This window comes from Gadus chalcogrammus, chromosome 19, assembly GCF_026213295.1.
Source record: "Gadus chalcogrammus isolate NIFS_2021 chromosome 19, NIFS_Gcha_1.0, whole genome shotgun sequence".
NCBI lineage: Eukaryota > Metazoa > Chordata > Actinopteri > Gadiformes > Gadidae > Gadus > Gadus chalcogrammus.
This window is the reverse complement of record NC_079430.1, coordinates 7,022,997-7,044,456: the sequence shown is the minus strand read 5'-3', so window position 1 is coordinate 7,044,456 and position 21,460 is coordinate 7,022,997. Positions and strand designations below refer to the sequence as shown.

General features: G+C 45.2%; 1 protein-coding gene across 1 annotated transcript in view; it reads left to right on the top strand.

The window, feature by feature from the left end:
* The window catches only part of cacna1bb (calcium channel, voltage-dependent, N type, alpha 1B subunit, b), a 123,283-nt gene that overhangs the window by 5,335 nt on the left and 96,488 nt on the right, over positions 1 to 21,460 (top strand). The gene's annotated exons all lie outside the window — the stretch shown is intronic.

The following is a 21,460-nucleotide window of genomic DNA, read 5'->3' as shown; positions in this document are numbered from 1 at the left end:
AGAGAGAGAGGCTGCGATAGGGTGAGAGAGAGAGAGGCGGGAGTGAAACTGGGCTAGATAGAGGGGGCGAGAGGTCAAGAGAGAGAGAGGGTGCGGGAGAGTGGGACTAAGATGCTTTAGGTGGACTAAGAGAGAGGGCGAGATGGCAAGAGAGAGAGAGAGAGAGTGTGTTTGTGCGTGTGTTTGTGTGAGAGAGATAAAAGCGTGCTTTCTTTTGTATGTGCTCTATGCCTTGAGAGTGTATACTGAGCTCTGTGCAGCATCACTCCAATTGCTTCCCAGGCATGTGAAAGTTGTTGTGAGAAAACAGACCTACATAACCGTTTTATTCAGAGAATTTAATAATAATGGAAGAGCTATGAGAGGGCGGGATGATAGCATTGTTGGTTTTGCGGCTGAAAAGCTTTTTTTAGTCTCTGTTCTCGTGTCGTTTACTCCATGATAACTAAACATGATGATTAAACATTCATGATGATGTCATATACTACATAATACGACATGATAATTAAAGATTCATGATCACTTCCTACACTACCCTTATCTGACATCGTCAGACCAATTCGCAAATACGTATTAGTCTGGAATTCTCTCAGTTAATTTCCAAGGAGCTTTCTAGATGAGCGCAGATTACAATTCTATTTTTAGTAAATTAATTTCATAAATCCTCATAATTTCACCTTTCTTTTACACTTACTCATTGCACCTGATTTTATTATCTTTGAAATAAATCTTAATTAATTAATCTGCAAAATGTTTGCTGTGTTTCAATTATTACGTTGGCAATACGTTTTCCAACCGTTAGGTTTTCTTTAGAAGTGATGTAAGGGTTTGACCTTTGACCTTGAACAAGGTGTTGATGCTGCGTGTCAAACTGAGACCTTGCAGGGACACTGCACGATCCTTGAGGTTCTGGTGCAGGACAGTGCTTCTCTGTGTCCACAAAGTCTGTAGACTCATTGAAATGGTAACTACACAAACCTAACTCAAAATATAAAACAAAGCACAACACGGTTACCCTCTGTCTCTCTCTGTTCTTTATCAATGTATTGATTTCAAAGCATTGATTATGTGTCAGGGAAACGGCATGGGGTAATAAAGTACTGTGCTATGCACACACACCGATTGTCTGAACATTCAACCAACAGACCAACCAAACAAAGCGAACATGCAAATGGCTGAAACGTCTTTCTGAGCAAGACACCTATTTCACGGATAAAACTTTCATAAAGCACCGCTAGTCCTGGTGTCGACGGCATCGATGGTTTCAGATCTGTTCCTATCACGGCTCCCTGTCCGCCAACATCACCCCCACTGAGCCATTACCCTCAGAGCCACCGCCACTCTCATCATCACTACACTCATCACAAGCCTTCACTCCTTCAACACCCTCATTACCACACCCTACCACCACCTCATCATTACCCCCCTCATCATCAACCCACCACCACCACCACCATCATCGACATTACCACCCTCCTCCTCATCACCAACACTACCACCAGCACGATCATCCCTCACCATCGTCATACCTTCAACACCACCCTGATTCTCACTTCTCAACCCTCAACCATCATCGGACCTCACTCCACCAATCATCAACCTCAACACCACCTTTATCCTGAACACAGCCTGAACACAGCCTGAACACAACCTAAACAGGGCCTAAACACGGCCTAAACACGGCCTAAAAACGGCCTAAACACGGCCTAAACACGGCCTAAACACGGCCTAAACACGGCCTGAACACGGCCTTAACACGGCCTGAACACGGCCTGAACACGGCCTTAACACAACCTTAACTCGGCTTAAACACTGCTTAAACACGGCCTAAACACTGCCTAAACACGGCCTAAACGCAGCTTTAACGTGGCCTAAACACGGCCTAAGCACGGCCTAAACACGGCCTAAGCACGGCCTAAACACGGCCTAAAAACTGCCCCAACACAGCTACCGCTATGAGCAGTGTTGTAGCTAACACTTAGTCCTATTGCTGGTGGTAGATGGAGGAGCTGGTAGAGATTATTGTTACAGCATCATTAGCGCAAGGGCTCTCGCTCTGATTCATGATGTAATTAATTGCAATTTGAAAAAATCAATACGCAAATAAATCAGGGCGAGGGATAAACGCTGAAATGAATGAGGATTGAGGGGGGAGCGAAACAGGAACATATTTCTCTTTGCATTATATGTAAACACATACAGCATTGCATGTCCAGACTTTTCCATTCCCCTAGACTGGGCCTGTTTCTGCCGGGCCTGTATCTGTCCCAGGAATATCCATGTTTCAAGATTATTATTTTTCAAGTAGATGAATATATTTTTAATCGGCAAAGATTCTAGCTTGCTCGTGAATAATAATTTAGAGGCAGTTTGTTATTAATCTCCTTCTGTCTGATAGGCTTTGAAGCGACCTGACTATGTGGGGGTCTATATATCGACCTTATAACATAAGCAAGAATGACCGATCATAAACATTACTTAGGCATCATGGTCAACCATTGGGAAAGTACTGCCCGATTTTCTACTACAGTGCTTCATTTACATGATATCAATAGGCACATAAAAAATGTGTCCCATTTATTTAATTCCAGAAAGAATAACATCAGATATTATGTTGATATGTTGACCGCCAAACTGCATATTTCCTCTTCTGATCATCTTAATCTAGCAATAACCTAGCACAATATGTGACCGATCTCTTAAGTTATTTAGACATCACTGGATAACCACTCTGCAGATCAATCCTGTGTGTGCGTGTGTGTGTGCGTGTGTTAAATATTGAACCCTTGTTATCAATATTTAAGTTCCTCATTGATTTAAGCCGTCACCATTGTAATTAAGGCAAATGATTGAAATGTGTAATTTTGAAAACCTTTTCAGACTGGGGAAATTAATGGCAAAATGACTTTGTATATATTGATCTATTAAATCATGTAGCATTACAGCAACCAGTAGTGTCATTACTCTACCTAAAGATCAATATTATCACTACTAGCTAGGTTGCGTTAGTCAGTTTGGTAACCTTGGACTAACAATGCCAGTATGACTCGAGTCCTAATGAAAGACTCTGAATAGTAGCCGTTCAGAGCAGTGGAAAGACTCTTATTAGTGATTCCCCACTGAGGGTCCATGAACCAGAGTGGGCAGTGAGAAGGATCCGGGGGGGAATGTACAAATTGTGTTTTAGCATTTATTTTTTAATTCGATATTATTTAGCTAGTTATATTCTGTGCCATTAAAGGAGCATTTCACCGGTGGAGGCATGATGTATTGAAATTGGGTCCTATATGTAGTCGAATAATTAATAAAATTCTAATTTGGTGCCGTCTTGACCGAGAAAAGGCAGAAAGTGACTTTTTGGCGCTTGTGGATTGAAGACAACAACTCCCAGCATGTACCACGATGCACAGCTTCGCTGGCCACTCCCGCTAGATCAGTGGGTCCCACCCCCTAGTGCTTGTAGTCTTACGAGAATCCTCCCCTCTTACACTTCCTATTTACTTCTACTCAAAAATTGTCATATTGCGTCATCTTAAACAGGAAGTGTTGGAGATCGATACGGAACTCCCAAGCCTCTCCAGAAAATAAGGGAATGATGCACGACCATTCAAAAATATGAGTGGGTTTCTAACGATACAAAGCTTAATGGAAATGGGTGAAGTTTCCCTTTAATGAATGAACGAACTCCAGTTCAAATGAAAAGTGGTTGGTAGCTATCATATATTGCTAGTGTAGGCAATTCATTTTAAAAGCGGTTTATGTCATTTTTGTTGAACTTACGAATCCGTAAATACGAATCAGTGAATTAAATGCTTTGTCAAAGAAACCGAAAAAAAAGCTGTCTCAGGCCTGTAATAAACCCTTCCTCTCACTGGCCCTGACGAGATTGTTGTCCTAATGGTCTGTCTACCTACCCGCCTACCTGGTTGCACTCTCCCTGTGAACTCCTTGAGCATGACCACAGTCGTCCATAAGGCGAGGCAGACCTACTGCCCATGAATAGCAAGCTAGTCATATGTTTTGGGAGAGTGGCTTTGGAGGGAGGACTTAGAGGAGGGGTGGGATCTTTGTCAGTTGGATACTTTCGGAATCTAAATTACTCTGGCTGATTTCTCTGAATTTCCATCCCTAGCAACAGTTAAAGCGCAAACTAAATTTGACTTACTACCACTGTTATATTCCAAGATTCTTTCTTTTAATTACATTTGTAATGCTTTATTCATTTCCTCCCGCTCCTCAGGAGTGTACTCTGTCACGTGACGGATAAGGATCTTTTGTCGACTACTTTAACTGTAGCTGTTAGAAGAAGTATACTATTCTGTCTTCAGTGAGATTTCAAAAATCAAAACCCCATTCATAACGGACTGAATAATTATTGAATTAATGATGAAGATATAAAATAAGACAATACCAAATCGATCTCTGAAGAGTGCCAGCTAGCAACTACAGGACAGTAGAATAAAGTAAACATTTTAAAACTACATAAATTGGTAAATAATAATTATTAATCAAGCAAGAATAATTTAAACACAGTTCATCAACAAACCAATCCTCAACCTTGCCCTGTCCATCTGTCCATTTCCTCCTCCATACACATCCCCCTCCTATTCCTGACTCAGGTGTGGGGGTGTGTTCTGCATCACTAGAGAGCTGTGTGTGTGTGTGTGTGTGTGTGTGTGTGTGTGTGTGTGTGTGTGTGTGTGTGTGTGTGTGTGTGTGTGTGTGTGTGTGTGTGTGTGTGTGTGTGTGTGTGTGTGTGTGTGTGTGTGTGTGTGTGTTTACTTCAAAGTTTCCCCATTTCCTTTCATCTGTCTTTGGTAGCAAAATGGCCGACACAATAGGGGGGGCTTCAAAGTATTTGTAGAGCGAGACCGGGTGAGGGGAGAAGCGAGGGGATGGGGGATGTGGGGGTCTCTTTAACCCCTCCATGCCCCTGCTGGGTGAATAAAACGCTCCCTTTCAACAGCTGCCAAGAAGCTGCTGTCTGATCGCTACACCCCGGCCCTCTTGAACAGCTACAGGTGTACATGGAGATCATCTGTGTGTGTGTGTCTGTGTGTGCGTGTGCGTGTGCGTGTGTGTGTGTGTGTGTGTGTGTGTGTGTGTGTGTGTGTGCGTGTGCGAAGCAATAGCAACATAGCCGTGGTGACGTCTTAATTTCCCCATTTCAAAGTGTTGTGTTTCCTCTCTGATTGATATGAGACCTATTCATACCCTTCACCGACTGCCGCAGTGACGCACGGTGTTCTATCTTTCAGCACAGTCTGCCAGCACACTTTGGGGTTGTTTTTCAGTTGGACTGGTGTGACTCGTCGGTTGGCCGGTGTGACGTCCGTCCAGTGTGGAATATCTTTCTCTCTCCATTGCACTGGGTGCCCCGGTGGAACAAATGTGGAGGTGAAGGTGGAGGTGGAGGTGGTGGTGGTCTTGGAGGGGTGGAGGTGGTGGTGGAGGAGGGGTGGAGGTGGCAGAGGAGGGGTGAGGTGGTGGTAAAGGGGTCGAGGAGGAGGGGTGGAGGTGGAGGGGTGGAGGTGGTGGAAGAGGTCTGTGTTGGGAGGTTGAAAGGTGGGGCACCAGGGCATGCTGTGTTTTCTCAACCTAATGTCAGTCCAGCTGGTTCTGGATGGGTGCTTTGTGGATGGAGAGAGAAGGAGAGGGGGAGGGGGAGATGGATGGATAGGGAGAGGGAGAGCCAGTGATGAGGAACGGTGCGCTGGTCCGATAGCAGCCGCTACATCTTCAACACACAGAGGAGTGGGGGGAACGGTGTGTGTCTGTGTCTGGGGGCTGAAGAGAGGAGAGGTGATTGCACTTGAGCCAGAAGATTCTGGGTCCCAACCACAATGCCTGTATCTAACACGCACCGATACCTACGATCCAATGACATGAATCGAAGTCAAACTCAATGCAAGCTGCATCAGACAACAGCGTCCACTAAACGACTAAACAGTGAACGTTAAGTCATACAATGTAATGTACTGTAAATCCTCCCTGACGTGAGGGTACGACCGTGCTCCAAAACATGATCCAAACTATCCGAGTTTACTAACAGAAAACGCAGGCGGCCTATGGATCCAGACAGCCTGCGTTCACCAGGGCCGGTCCAGTGAAGCTGTTGTTCTGAGGGGCGATCCTAGCAGAGAACAGCGGCGGAGTGTCTGAGAGATCCCTACCAAGCTAACCAGTTCTGACACACCGAGCTCCCGGGTTATCACGTAGCACTGCCCAGAGACGGGGGTTCAATTCCCTGGTTAGGGAGTATGGTGTATCCCTTGTCTTCCCTTCTCTGCTTGACGAGATTGATGCAGCATCTATGCTAGCGGGGGTTGTTATTCATGTTGAGATTGGTATTTACTCGCTTAAATGTTAGATGTTAAACACTTAGATTGATGGAGGGACGGAAGGATAGATAGATGGATGCAAGGATAGATAGATTGATGCAGGATAAATAGAGATAGATGGAACGATAAATAGATAGATGGATGGAAGGATAGAGGGAGATAGATGGATATATGTGGATGCAAGGGTAGGGTAGATTATGATAGTGTGGACACTCATGATCCTACACACACACACACACACACACACACACACACACACACACACACACACACACACACACACACACACACACACACACACACACACACACACACACACACACACACACACACACACACACACACACACACACACAGACCAACAGCTGTTATTTCGAAAAACAATCCAGTACACCTCATCACAAAAAGAGCTGCAATTCCTGCTAAAACACTCCTACATGTTCAAGCTTCTCCCCAAACGCCTAATAACAAATTTTACTTTCTTCTACAGACAGTGGAAATTATAAATTTGATATTTTATCTCTATGTTATGCACTTCTGGGCTCCAGCGTTGAGAAATCATTCATCATAATTGCTTGGTCGGAACTTTTCTCAGGTTATTATGAGTATTGATGACTAGTCTTTTATTTTTTTATGTGTTAATATTTTTTCTATCTTGACAATAGACTATGCCGCTTTTCCCTGTTATTAAAACAATAGCATAATTTAGTTTAAACAGGTGTAACATAAAAAAAATTGACAGTCTTCGCAAACCACTTTGTGAATGTTCTAATCTGCTCCATCTCACATTGTGTCTTTTTGTATGACGGAAGTGTCTTTTTGGAGGCACTTCGCCGTCACGAAGAAGGTACACCAACGCAGAATTTGTACGCTAATATATAGCATACCCTATGCATTGGTACATTTTCAAATAGCTTGTAATGGTTATTCATCCACACACCTTGTCATATAAAAAAGGCCTTTTAACAGTTATTATTGTCACATGTAAGCAGTAGTGTGCATTGATGTGTGTGTGTGTGTCTTTTGTTTTTTCTGTGTGCGTGTGTTTACCAGTGTGGTTTCTGTGTGTGTGCGCATGTGCATGCATGGTTTTGTGTGTGTGTGTGTGTGTGGGTGAACCATAGTGGTTACGTACAACGTGTTATGAAACTAGCTTGTGTTAGCGCTGACAGGCACATGAAGGACTGGAGCAGACATCTGTCAGGCGCGCCAGACAGACCTCTGCTGCTGCATTTGTTCAGAGACGCATGCACTCACGCTCAGAGACATGCAGACACACGCGCACCCCAGCTCATACACCTTCACGTAGGCACACACACACACACACACACACACACACACACACACACACACACACACACACACACACACACACACACACACACACACACACACACACACACACACACACACACACACACACACACACGTGCTCACACAAAAACTTAGATGCCCTCACAGACAGACTCAACGCAAACACACCGTCAGATAAACATAGAAATAAACACACACAGACGCTTTCATACACACACACACACACACACACACACACACACACACACACACACACACACACACACACACACACACACACACACACACACACAATCACTGACGGATAAACAAATATTTATAAACAAATATAAACACACACACATCCACATGCACGCCCACATGACGCAGTGTCTCTGGGGTCCTGGCTGCCAGGGTTCTAGCCATGCGTTGAGCAAAGTGTTGCCTGAGTGTCCCCATTCTGTAGGCAAAGGAAGTAGACCGCACCAGCTGAATGTCGGGCTGGCAGGTTCCCTTCACGCATGACTCAGCACTCAGCTAATTACCGACATCATTGTTGTTTTGTGATCAACAAGTCGTCCAGACGAAAACACAGAACAAACAGAGGGCGTGTGAGGGACTGTATGTCCTGTTTAATCAATATGATGAGTTCTTCGGAAGAATGCAACCAGTCAGCGTGAAGAAAACGTTTTATACCCTTGGAGATATAATGGATAAGGGCAAGACATCCTCACAGAAAAAAGTGAAATGGCTGAAGATCAACTAGTTATAGATGGAAAATAAGCATGTGAAATTTCTAACAGCGACCTATCCATTTAGCAGCCCTTGCTCAGGAAGTTACTCCGAGCTTTGTTTGTTCAATTCCTTTGATGGTCACAGTGCTCAAAGCCTTCTTGATGTGGTATGTGGTGATGAGGACTTGAAATGTTTTCATTCAGAGAGAGATCAGTACAAAAATGAACAATACAATTTATTGTTATAACAACATTTGGCAATTAGACACCCTCACGATTTTTTTCACGGGATCCATGAAGTCTGCTGGGAGATGAGATTCACTGATTGAGGCTAGACACTGGTGGTGGTGGCGGTGGCGTTGGCGGTGGTGGTGGTGGTGGTGATTGTGGCGTTGGCGGTGGGGACTATGGATGGAGTTTCTTGGCTCCGGAGGACGCCATCTCTTTCTCTGTAGACAGATGGAGCCTAGTCCCGGGGGGGGTAGGGATGGCGGAGGGCTCCAACGAGTCCCAACGAAAACCACAGAGACAAGCATGAATGAGAGATGTAGATATACAAAACCGTCAGATGTCCTGATTGGTCATTGATCGGAGAGGATGAGAAGGAGCCTGCAATGACTGTGGTAAAATCAAGTACCCAGACATCGATAGATGAGAAATAGAAGGGGAATGTGGTCTTCCTGCTTTAACTTCTGCTTTAGCTACATTAACTTAAAGACGAAACATTTGAAAATGTTGTAATTGTTTTCAAGCGCAATCTGTTCCAATATATGAAGCTCAAACAGGGGCTCTGAGATGTGGCGTATAGTACTCAGCGCTCGCATTAAATAAAGTTAAATGACCAGCCAGTTGGAAAGAAGGACTGTTGTTGACCGGGACACTAGGCTGGTGGGCTGAGCTGACCTTCCACATGCACCACAACAAACACTGGAGGGAGTGGGGAGAGGGGTGCTGAGAGCAGCCAGTGGGGGGGGTCAGAGGTCAGCCAGCTAGTTGCACAACAGACTCAATGCCACCACAGATCTTCTGGAGTGTTCAAGCTCTGACATAACTTCCATGACCTGATCTCTCGATGGACCATCATGGCCAATCATGTTAGATGACTTTACCATTCAGTGTCATCTTTTTATGGACACGTCATTTAGGGGGTAGTTATACGTTAGAGCATCTTGCTCAAGGAGCCCTTCAGGTTAGGTTGAAGACTTGGGGAAATTGAGCCCGGCATCTTTTGTTCCAGGACCCAAACACCCCTAACCACTACTATACTGCCCCATTCACGGGGCTTCCCGCATGCTTTGTCTTCTTTGTCTATTCATAGAGATGTTACCAAGTGCTGCAAGGCATTTGACATTACTTTTAACATTTTAAAAGTTAAATTTTGTAGCCCTGACTCCGCAGTTGTTATTTTGTGCTGAATAATGAGGTGTGCCTCTGGTATGTGGTATCTAGTACCGCTGTGGGTTGGAGGGGATGTGAACCAGCAGCTTGAAGGAAACTGTAAAACGATGATGATTCCAGTCCAAACTGTGAAGTTATTTCCTCACTGACTGTTGTTGAGTCGTCCTCTCTCCCCGTGCATTCTGTCATGCTCTGTCAAGGGAACATTTCTTGATGGCGACTCGTGAAGTGTTTGGGATAGAGGTAGGCTGGCCTCAGGAGTCTGTAGTAACAGTCACAGCATGGACAATACCTCTGGTTGGCTGTTGAATACCGAAAAAAAAAAAAGAGATTGTTTTCAATTGCGACAGAGAACTCTAGACGGAACAACAGGAGTGGTTATTCCTGCTGCCATATTGTCTTTTCTAGCGTCTCTTCTTCTCAAAAAGGAAAATGTGAAAATCTTGGTTTAGGCTTCAGTACCAGCCCATCTATCTTGGACGGGTAAGCTGCGACCTGCGTTGTGAAACCTCACCCAGGAGAGCGCTCGCAAAGCTCAAAGGCACACAGATCCCAACCGCCGCCTGTGTCTCAGAGCTAGAAGGCTTCTGAACCACGCTATCAGCCGACTCCCAGCTGTTTTCTAACAACGCCTTGATATGTGTTGCATCCAGGAATATTGCAGGAGCACATTTTATAAAGTTGTTTACACTTGATTGCATTACTGATATGTGATACACCGTATCAATGTGATAACAAAGCGAGGCCCGCCAGGCCTGGAGCCGGCATGACCCTGAAGATGGTATACAGTGTGAACACCCTGATTAAAAGCAATGAAATGGCAGCCGTTTGACTCCAAAATGGATGTGAATTAAAAAAAGCCTTTGATTTTCTTTTTATCTACCATTATATCGGACTTAGATGTTCCATTTGTTAGCTTTAGCGCACCATTCTTTCCAGGGATTGGGCATTAGCACACAGAGGGTTCTCTCCTCGCATGGAATAAACAGATGGATTCCACTTAAAAAACAGCGCAACAAGAACAGCTCCACGGCAATACTTCCAGCTTTGAGGAGAAGCGCGGGGCCGCTTCAGCCGGGCCCCGTATCCGTAACACCGCCTCTCCCCGGGGCCCTCTTCGGTTCATCTGGAAGCAAAACACTGTGAATATTGAATGTGCCCAGAGTCCGTTTTTAGTCTCACGGCCCAAGCGCCTCCATTTATTCCTTCTGAGTGCTCCTAGGAGGCCGACCTTAGCGGCGCAAAGTGCACAGCCCCCTCCCCGTCCACTTCCCTCCCTCCCTCCCTCCCTCCCTCCCCACCTCCCTCCCTCCCTCCCTCCCCACCTCCTTCCCCCCGTCCTCCAGCACCTCTATGGTCAGCGGCTCTGTCTTAATGGAAGTGGCTCCCCTGGGTCTCTCTGAGCCTAAGACCTGTACTACAACACGGGGGGGAAAGTGGCTTTTTGAGCTGCTCACTGCTGGTGGCTGGGGGTCTAGCAGAGAGCGATGCCTGTGACGGGGGGTTGGGGGGGGTTCGGAGATACTGGCTTTGTCGTTTTCTTTCTGTCTTATTAGATCTGTCACAAGGAAGGGGCTGAGGCGCACTCTTCCTCTGTTCATCCTCTGTTTATCTTTGGTTCATCCTCTGTTCATCCTTCCTTCTCTCCTGCATCCCTTTATTCTCTTTCTCCTGGATTCCTCCTGTCCTCCTCACCGCTCTCCTCTCCCTGCTCTGTTCCTCTTCTCTTCTCTTCCTTCTCTCTCTCTCTCTCTCTCTCTCTCTCTCTCTCTCTCCCCTCGTTCTGTCTCACCTCTTCCTCCTCCCTTCCCTGCCCCTGGGTCTCGCCTCGTCCTTTCCATCTCGTCTCGGTGGTCAGACACTGTTCCTCCCGTTCCCTGAACTATCAACCCCCGTCCCGACACCCTCCACCCCAATCAATAACACCTCCTCCTCCCCCACCTCTGAGGCTGAGGAGGTGGTGGAGTGCGAGACGTGCAGGAGGGCCCTCGAAAGATGTTAGCAAAAAAAGAGCAAAATGAAAGACTGCGACGTCTCTGCGGCAACGTCCACCGACATTATGTCATTATGGGATGTCGGCCAGACCCCTCGTGAACATGATGTCATCAAAGTCCTTTACGTCCCTCCTCCTCCTCCTCCTCCTCCTCCTCCTCCTCCTCCTCCTCCTCCTACTCATCATCATCTTCCTCCTCGGTGGCGAACGGTCTCTCTCGCTGCGTTAGCCAATGGCAGAGCCGGGTCACTGGCGTGCCTTCCGCTCGCGCTAAATCACCGCTCACACTCTGCGAGGCGTGCGTTGGCGGGGGGACGCCGACGTCCTAACGCCCCGACCGCATCGTGTCACGTGGCGCCGCGGCCCTCCCCCGTACAGTATGTCAAGTCTGATGACCCCAGTCGTTGCAGTTGTCTCTCGGCCTACACATATGTAGAGTGTACACATCAGAGTTTGCATTTCCGTGGCCGTTAACAATAACACCCTTCTCGGCTGGGTTCTGTCAGCCACATTTGGATTTCTTTTGATAGATATTTTGTATTCGAGAGTATTGCTGAAATTAAGTTAAAACATGGATGAATAAATAAGTAAATAAATAAATAAGTAAATAAATGACGAGAGTGCTCTCCCTGACTGAGTCCCGGATTGTCATTGATTTTGGCAGAGAATCATCCAGGCTTACTGCCTTTGTGGCAATTTGGTGCTCGGCTACTGGCCCAGCACCAGGGCTGAATAGACTATTTTGTGTGTGTGTGTGTGTGTGTGTGTGTGTGTGTGTGTGTGTGTGTGTGTGTGTGTGTGTGTGTGTGTGTGTGTGTGTGTGTGTGTGTGTGTGTGTGTGTGTGTGTGTGTGTGTGTGTGTTGGGAAAATATGAGAATAAGAGGAGCCAAATATTGGGTTAAATTATCTTTTTAAAACCTTACAAAATTGGAATCTGTTTTATGGTCCCTCCCTCCTTCTCTATGTACGTATCACTGCCCATCCCTATCTTTCACTGCCCCTCTTTCTATCTGTCCCTTTCTGTCTCTCTCTATCATGCTCGCTGTCGCTCTCTCTACGTCTCTATGTCTCTCTCTCCCTGGTTGTTTCTGTGTCTCCAGCTGATTGGTTCTTGGGTTATTGATAACATTCTATGGCCTATTGATACTAGCCGCTCCCACTGGGAGAGATGCTGTTGTCATCCATGCTCAATTTACCAAATGCCATTTACACACTACAGCTGCTCAGCCCACTTTACTTCGTGTGTGTGTGTGTGTGTGTGTGTGTGTGTGTGTGTGTGTGTGTGTGTGTGTGTGTGTGTGTGTGTGTGTGTGTGTGTGTGTGTGTGTGTGTGTGTGTGTGTGTGTGTGTGTGTGTGTGTGTGTGTGTGGCCTGACTACAGGCACGTTAAAAAAACCTTTCCAAGAACAACAAGAGAGATGTTAGCTTGAGGATCGTGTATCCTCCTCCTCCTCACTCCTCCTCCTCCTACTCCTCCTCACTCCTCCTCCTCACTCCTCTTCTTCTCCTCCTGCCACCTCCTCCTCCTTCCTCTTCTAATCAACCTATCCGCCTCCTCCCTCCCTCCTTCCCTCCCTCCCTACCTCCTCTTCCTCCTCCTCCCTGTCTTCCCCATCTCTTACCTCACCTCCTGCTCATCCTCCTCCTTCTTTTCACTCTTCATACCGTGGAGCAGGCCAACTGTCGACAAACACTAATCAATTAAAGCATTTGTGTTCTCTTTGACGAGTAAATCAGTTGACTCCAAACCTCAGAGCACACGACTTGATTTTTGGCTGGTGTTTTATTGTCGGTCTTCCGCCATGTTTTCAAAACTCATACATTATGGACCATGGGGAAAAAAGGTCTAATCAACATTTGCACCTGGGGTCCAAGATTGCACTTGGAACCCTTAATCACTCTTTCCAGCTTCACTTATAATTGCATAATTAGTCCAATTTGTTCATACTATGGAAAGTAAACTTTCCTCAATAATTGCTTTGTTGCTTCAATATTTCCATGGGTATAAATGATCTCGTAGGAAACACTGGGTTTATGCTCATTAACACTGTATGATGCCCTATAACGTAATTGTGAAATTATTGGTCGTATTGAAGAAAATTTGAAGAAGGAGAAAGAGGAAAATGTCCTTCATCTTTTATCCTCATGTGGCAAAGCACATCTGGTCCAAACCCTCCTGGAGTCACTGTTTTTAGAAAAGTATTTGTTTATCTCACGGTTTACTGATCTTCTTCTTCTTCTTCTTCTTCTTCTTCTTCTTCTTCTTCTTCTTCTTCTTCTTCTTCTTCTTCTTCTTCTTCTTCTTCTTCTTCTTCTTCTTCTTCTTCTTCTTCTTCTTCTTCTTCTTCTTCTTCTTCTTCTTCTTCTTCTTCTTCTTCTTCAGACTGCACCACGGTTGCCTGTTAGCATGTCAGCAACGCTTTTTAAGATTCTGAGTATTGACATTCAAATGGATAAAGACCTTGAGTTTGTGTGGTCATTTACAGAATCTGTTATGTGGACTTGAATATTTGTATATTGTGATTGGCCTCGATTACACTTGTGATCGGATGCGCAAGATCGGGACAAGGGTTTGAAGTCCACACTTCAATGTCCACTCTGTGGCCAAATCTCTGTTTGCATTTCACTTTACGGCTAAAATGCGTACAATTTTATGCCATAGTCAAAAGCCTTCGGCGTTGCATTGTTGTGAGAGGCTGACCTGGCCAACGTTTTGTGACTAGGGTGTTTCTGGACAAGCTTTACATTGACGGCCGCATGCCAGGAACGTCCTGACATTAGAACCCAAAGTTAAATGTATAAAAGCATAGGGCTGCTGTGGCGGTGTGTTAAAATAAATCCCACATCTCAATATATAAACATTGTGCATTCAACAGATACTCACGCTCTGAATTAGTATTATCGACTGATGGTCAGCTGTATTGATAAAATGTGTTTATTTGAATCATGAATACATGGTCCACAAACATTATTATGTTCAATGTTTTTACTCTGAAACAACCTCGGAAATAGAAAAGAACCACGAAACATTAAAATAGAAAACACACTGTTAAGTAATGCTCTACATCAAGTCAATGGTGTATTATTATCCATTATATTAAATCACCCCATTGAAGAAAAACCCTATCATTTCCTCCTGCATGACTGCACATACATTCATCAACGTCCGATTGTTGTGCTTCCATCAATTAAGTAGGCTGGGCACGAAGCTCCAAGCTCATGTTTTATTTGCTCTGGTTTGTGCCCCTGGCCCCTTTCCCTCCCAGACAGATCTCCAGCAGACCTGGCCGGATCGGTGCATTCGCAACTGTTCATCCTTGTGGGCCAGGCATTTTCATGGACAACCAAGATGATCTTTCCCACGTTCCGTCACTCTGATTGGTTGATGGTCTGTCAAATGGCGTCAGGAGGAAGTGTGGTCTGTGCTTGTTGATGACGCCCCATGGAAATCTAAAATGAACTTCCAGACTACGCATTTGCGAATTGGTCTGGCAATGGCAGGCTATCAATTACGTGCACTAACCGTTCTCCTGCATTGCCTTTATTTAGTACACCCACATAGATAAGCATTCAGAAACTTCAATTGTACTGTCGATTGTGAGTTGTTCAGAAAACAGTAGGCTGAGACGAGGCAGAGTTCTGCAAGAACTCAATTATTTAATGACTGATTTATTTCTCAAGGCATTTCAGATGTACTGTATGTATGCTTGTTCTCAGCCTCACTTGTAAGTCGGCGTTGCACAGAACTTGTGAAACCGTTGGAATTGAGGAATCCTCGTCATCCTCTTTTTAGAAGAAGTTAACTTTAAAACAAGCCTCGGGAAAATTAATAAATGTAAAGTCAGTTATTAATGATGATCAGTTTACATAAATTGTCTGTTATTGTACATTTTCCGTTAATGTGAATTCTCAGTTAACGTATTTAACGTATGTTGTCAATGGCGGTACGTTTCCAATCTTCAGCTATCGGTTTTTGGTTTGTCTTCACAGTCTGGTAAAGCAGAGCCTGCCTCCCTGCGGACGCTCGCTCTCTGTAGAAGTGTGAATCATCAGCATCTACCTTCTACCTCTCTTCCTTTAGTCTCTGACCTCCTCCTCATGCTCCAGATATAGCCGCTTTCCAGCACAAAGAGAGGTGTGTGTGTGGGTAGTCTCTCTCTCTCTCTCTCTCTCTCTCTCTCTCTCTCTCTCTCTCTCTCTCTCTCTCTCTCTCTCTCTCTCTCTCTCTCTCTCTCTCTCTCTCTCTCTCTCTCTCTCTCTCTCTCTCTCTCTCTCTCTCTCTCTCTCTCTCTCTCTCTCTCTCTCTCTCTCTCTCTCTCTCGTTCTCTTTTTCTCTCTCTCGTTCTCTTTTTCTCTCTCTCGTTCTCTTTTTCTCTCTCTCGTTCTCTTTTTCTCTCTCTCTCTCTCTCTCTTTCTCTCTCTCTCTCTCTCTCTCTCTCGTTCTCTTTTTCTCTCTCTCTCGTTCTCTTTTTCTCTTTTTCTCTCTCTCTTTTTCTCTTTTTCTCTCTCTCTCTCTCTCTCTCTCTCTCTCTCTCTCTCTCTCTCTCTCTCTCTGTGTGTGTTGCTGTCTCTGCCTCTCCTGCTAACATGATTTAAACGTCGTCATTGGCATGGGAAATGTGATTTTAAATGACCAAAGATTGAAAATAAAATAAGGTACAACATAAGTCAAAAATACTAATACTCAAATATAAAAACAAACCAAAAACAAAAAAAAGGACACTATATTAGATCACGTGGTCGTTTGGGATTGGGCTGAGGTATTCCAATTATTTCCTTGGGACTAGGCCATAAAATGACTTACCCTTATCCTTGGACATTATTCACAGTATGGGACACTAAAAATTATTGACTCTAATAGAGTCCAGTATATGCTACAATATTGAAACTATAGATGACTATATATAACCATTATATGCAACAGTCTGGCGTTTCAAGTGCTGTGCCACCTTTTCTCTCTGTCTCTCTGTCTCTCTCTCTCTCTCTCTCTCCCTCTCTCTCTGTGTGTGGTTTGTGACGTGGGCCCCTAAAGAGCAGGTAGCCTCCATGTGATCTGTCTGCCGCATGGCTCTGCAGGCCCCTGGGGACCCCTCTCATACCAGGGTGTGAATAGAAGGACTGGGTGCCAAGGAGATATACTGAAAAATAACCTTAGAGAAAGGAAAAGGGAGTTGAATATGTCCTTCAGGAAGGCCCATTCTTCAAGATATAAAAACACAATCACTACAGTGTTGTAACAGTATTTGTTGTGTGAATGAGGCCGTGTGTGTGTGTGTGTGTGTGTGTGTGTGTGTGTGTGTGTGTGTGTGTGTGTGTGTGTGTGTGTGTGTGTGTGTGTGTGTGTGTGTGTGTGTGTGTGTGTGTGTGTGTGTGTGTGTTTGTTTATCTGTGCGTGTGTGTGTTTGTCTGTTTGTGCGTGTGCTTTTGTTTATCTGGGTGTGTGTGTGTTTCGATGTCTGTGTGTTCATGTGGTTTGAGTCTGCGTGATATGGTTGAAAAGATTGTGATAAAGTGAGGCCTACCCACCATGTAGACGCAGAACAGGAATAGCTTAATGTTGAAGAGGTTCCTTCCTATGCTAAACTGTTGCCAACCATTAACTACAGAGAGACAGATAAGATGGTCCACAGGCATGCAGACAGATGTAGAAGACAAATAAGACCATATTCATCGTACAATCTATTTTATTCATTCATAATAGATGCAAAGGTAAAACCACATAACCGGGAGTCTATTATCTTGATGAAGCCCTTTTCGGCACATGCATGTTATAAAGGCGTTGATGAAGCGAATCGGACATACGTCCCTTGAGACTTTACATTCCAGTAACTGTTGGATCCACACTGCAAACGAATGCCATTACTCCAGCCTGTACCGAGAAGGTTCTGGGAGCGGGGGCGGGGGGGGTTATTGGCTGGTTTCATGATTGTGTTCCCAGGCATAAATCACTGCTCATCTCCTCACAACTGCTCCCTGGTGAACTCTCTCTCTCTCTCTCTGTCTCTGTCTCTGTCTCTGTCTCTCTCTCTCTCTCTATCTCAGCATAACCACTCTGTTTTCAGAGTTCGGTGGTTGCGTACACAAAGTGGAGATCCTATTGGTCATACTATCTTTTTCTTTTCTTTTTTTTCTCCATTATCCATCTCTCTCTCTCTCTTTCTCTCTCTCTCTCTCTCTCTCTCTCTCTCTCTCTCTCTCTCTCTCTCTCTCTCTCTCTCTCTCTCTCTCTCTCTCTCTCTCTCTCTCTCTCTCTCTCTCTCTCTCTCTCTCTCTCTCTCTCTCTCTCTCTCTCTCTCTCTCTCTCTCTCTCTCTCTCTGTCCCTACCTCTCTCTCTCTCTGTCTCTCTCTCTCTCTCTATCTCAGCATAACCACTCTGTTTTCAGAGTTCGGTGGTTGCGTACACAAAGTGGAGATCCTATTGGTCATACTATCTTTTTCTTTTCTTTTTTTCTCCATTATCCATCTCTCTCTCTCTTTCTCTTTCTCTTTCTCTTTCTCTTTCTCTTTCTCTCTCTCTCTCTCTCTCTCTCTCTCTCTCTGTCCCTACCTCTCTCTCTCTCTCTCTCTCTCTGTCTCTCTTTCTTAGCTTTCATGTTCCTTAAGTCGCTCTCCCCCACCTCCCTCTCTCTCTCCATGTTCCTGGTGTCGCTCTCCCCGGGGTCATGTGTCGTCGTGCTGTGACATTTAAATGTTAACGGCTTCTTAGATCCCCGACCCTCCCCCACCGTTCCTCCATGTCAGCTTCTGGTGTGCATGTACCATGCACCTGTGTGTATGAATATAGGTTAACATGGTGTGTGTGTGTGTGTGTGTGTGTGTGTGTGTGTAGCTTTGTGTGTGTGTGTGTGTGTGTGTGTGTGTGTGTGTGTGTGTGTGTGTGTGTGTGTGTGTGTGTGTGTGTGTGTGTGTGTGTGTGTGTGTGTGTGTGTGTGTGTGTGTGTGTGTGTGTGTGTGTGTGTGTATAGGTGTAAAGGTGTGTGTGATCCACACTGAAAACAACATTATAATAAGCAACAGATTTAGTTCAGGTCTATTAGTTGGTCGCTGTTGGAAAGTGTTGTTACTTTAATGATAGGCTTTAATTATATAAACATGGTGACAGATCTAATTGAATGTTACTTTAATTGTTTAATTTGCAGATCAAACTCTAGTGGCGTAATATTAAGTGTTCTTCCTTTTAGGCACTGTAGTTGATTGTTTTATTCATTTTCTCTGGTTGCCTTTCTGTTTCTTAATGTCTCTCTCTCTGCCTCTCTCTCTGCCTCTCTATGTGTCTCTCTGTCTCTGCCTCTCTCTCTGCCTCTGCCTCTTTCTCTCCTTCTCTGCCTCTCTCTGTCTCTGCCTCTCTCTCTGCCTCTCTCTCTGCCTTTCTGCCTCTCTTGTCCTCTCTTTGTCTGCGTGTCTCCCGCTCGCTGTGTTTTATTTGTGGGTCATGTAGCATAGCTTCACATAGAGTAGCTTTTCCTTGCATAGAATCACATATCATAGCATCACGTATCATAGCATCACATTCATTCACATAAAAAAAAAATCGTGTAGCATACCTTCACATCGCATTGCATCAGGTAGCATATAGCAGGGAGACTACTGCAGTACTTAACTATTAAGGGTTTAATTTAAAACAATACTCAAAAATGTTATGGGTGGTGCTAAGTGGCACTCTTCCTTCCTCCTCTGTTGCAGAACAATGTAGTCATGCTGCATCTACGTGTACTGTGTGTGTGTGTGTGTGTGTGTGTGTGTGTGTGTGTGTGTGTGTGTGTGTGTGTGTGTGTGTGGGGCCTCTTCGAATGTAGGTGCGCCTCCTGTGCATCCGTGCGTGCTGGTGGGTGGGTGGTAGGCCTACATGGATTACAACCACGGTACATCAAACACATTCAAAACATCAAGAACGTTCCCTTTTTTGATTCTTATGCAATCTTATTAATTCCTCTCTTACCTTTAGTCTCTATTGTTCTCGCAGATGCGTCGTTTTTATATCTGCACTATCATTATCTTTGGCTTGACGTGTTCAGCTCTCTTCTGGCTATTGAGTTAAACTCTTATATTATTGGAGGTTTTATTGGCTTATCTCCTAAAGTAAGCCCCTGTCGAACATGCATGGTGTCCTCTGAGTGGCTGATAAGGTGTGATCCCAGAGCTCCTGGCCGGCCTTTATTACAGCGTTAACGTGTGATCCGTAGCCCTGGTCCTCCGCGGCTGCTGCACGAGCAGCAGCAGCAGCAGCAGCAGCACAGTATTATTAACCAAACAAACCCCTCTGGCGTTTTAAAAGCCTCTCTATCGCTCTTTATCTCATTCACTTGTTGCCTCCCATACGGATCTCCTTTACCATGGGCATTCCTTCTCTCTCTTCCTCCCTTTTGATCTCCATCTCTTTCTCTCTCTCTTTCCTCCTCTCACTCTTTCTCTTTCCCCCCCCATGCTCATCTCCTGCCTTTTGCCCCATCTCCCTCTCTGTCTCTCTGTCTCTCGCTCTTTGTCTCTCTATTGCTCCCCGGCGTCCACCAAGGCTGTGTCTTCCACACACCCTACGGAGCCATTGTGATGTTGCCTTCCTGTTACTATGACGACCAGGCGGTGCGATCCATCGCCGTGGTGCCCTGTTCCTCGCCCCAGAGACGTTCAACCATCTCTCTCTCTCTCTCTCTCTCTCTCTCTCTCTCTCTCTCTCTCTCTCTCTCTCTCTCTCTCTCTCTCTCTCTCTCTCTCTCTCTCTCTGTCTCTCTGTCTCTCTGTCTCTCTGTCTCTCTCTCTCTCGTGTTTGTGTCCCTTCCTCTCTTATCTGCTGCTCATTCTATTCTGTCTATCTCCTGTCTTGAACCCGAACGATGCATACCAAACACACACACACAGGGGGAGGGATAAAGAGAGAGAAAGACCCAGCAAAAAAACCACGCAAACACATACACACACACACAGGGAATAACACATTAGTCGTCCTCTTGCTTATGTGTTCATTTGTAGATTGTCCACACATGTTGCATAACGCCACTAGGCAATTACTATAACATCTCACCCTCTCTCTCTCTCTCTCTCTCTCTCTCTCTCTCTCTCTCTCTCTCTCTCTCTCTCTTTCTCTTTCTCTTTCTCTTTCTTTCTCTCGCTCTTTCTTTAGTTCTCTTGCTCTTTCCCTTTCTCTATTTCTCTCTCCCTCCTTTACACATTGCGCCCCCTCACTTTCTTCCACTTCATGTATCTCTTTTTTTCTCCCCCCCTCTTTTTATCTTTCATCATCTCACCCTCGCACACACACACACACCCGTGTGTGTGTGTGTGTGTGTGTGTGGCTGGCGATGTGGTGCACAGCCCCACCTGCGTCTCTTACTGAGGGCTGCGTTGTGTTGTCATTATGCCAGCTGGTACCGGCCCTGGGCCCCCAGCAGCTGGAGCACACATGACCCAATACACACCCATTGTAATGTGATAGCATTCTAACGCCGAAAACACAATGCACACACATAGTAATGTGATAGCATGCTAACGTGGAAAACACAATACACACTCATAGTAATGTGATAGCATTCTAACGCCGAAAACACAATACACACACATAGTAATGTGATAGCATGCTAACGTGGAAAACACAATACACACACATAGTAATGTGATAGCATTTTAACGACGAAAACACAATACACACACATAGTAATGTGATAGGATGCTAACGTGGAAAACACAATACACACACATAGTAAT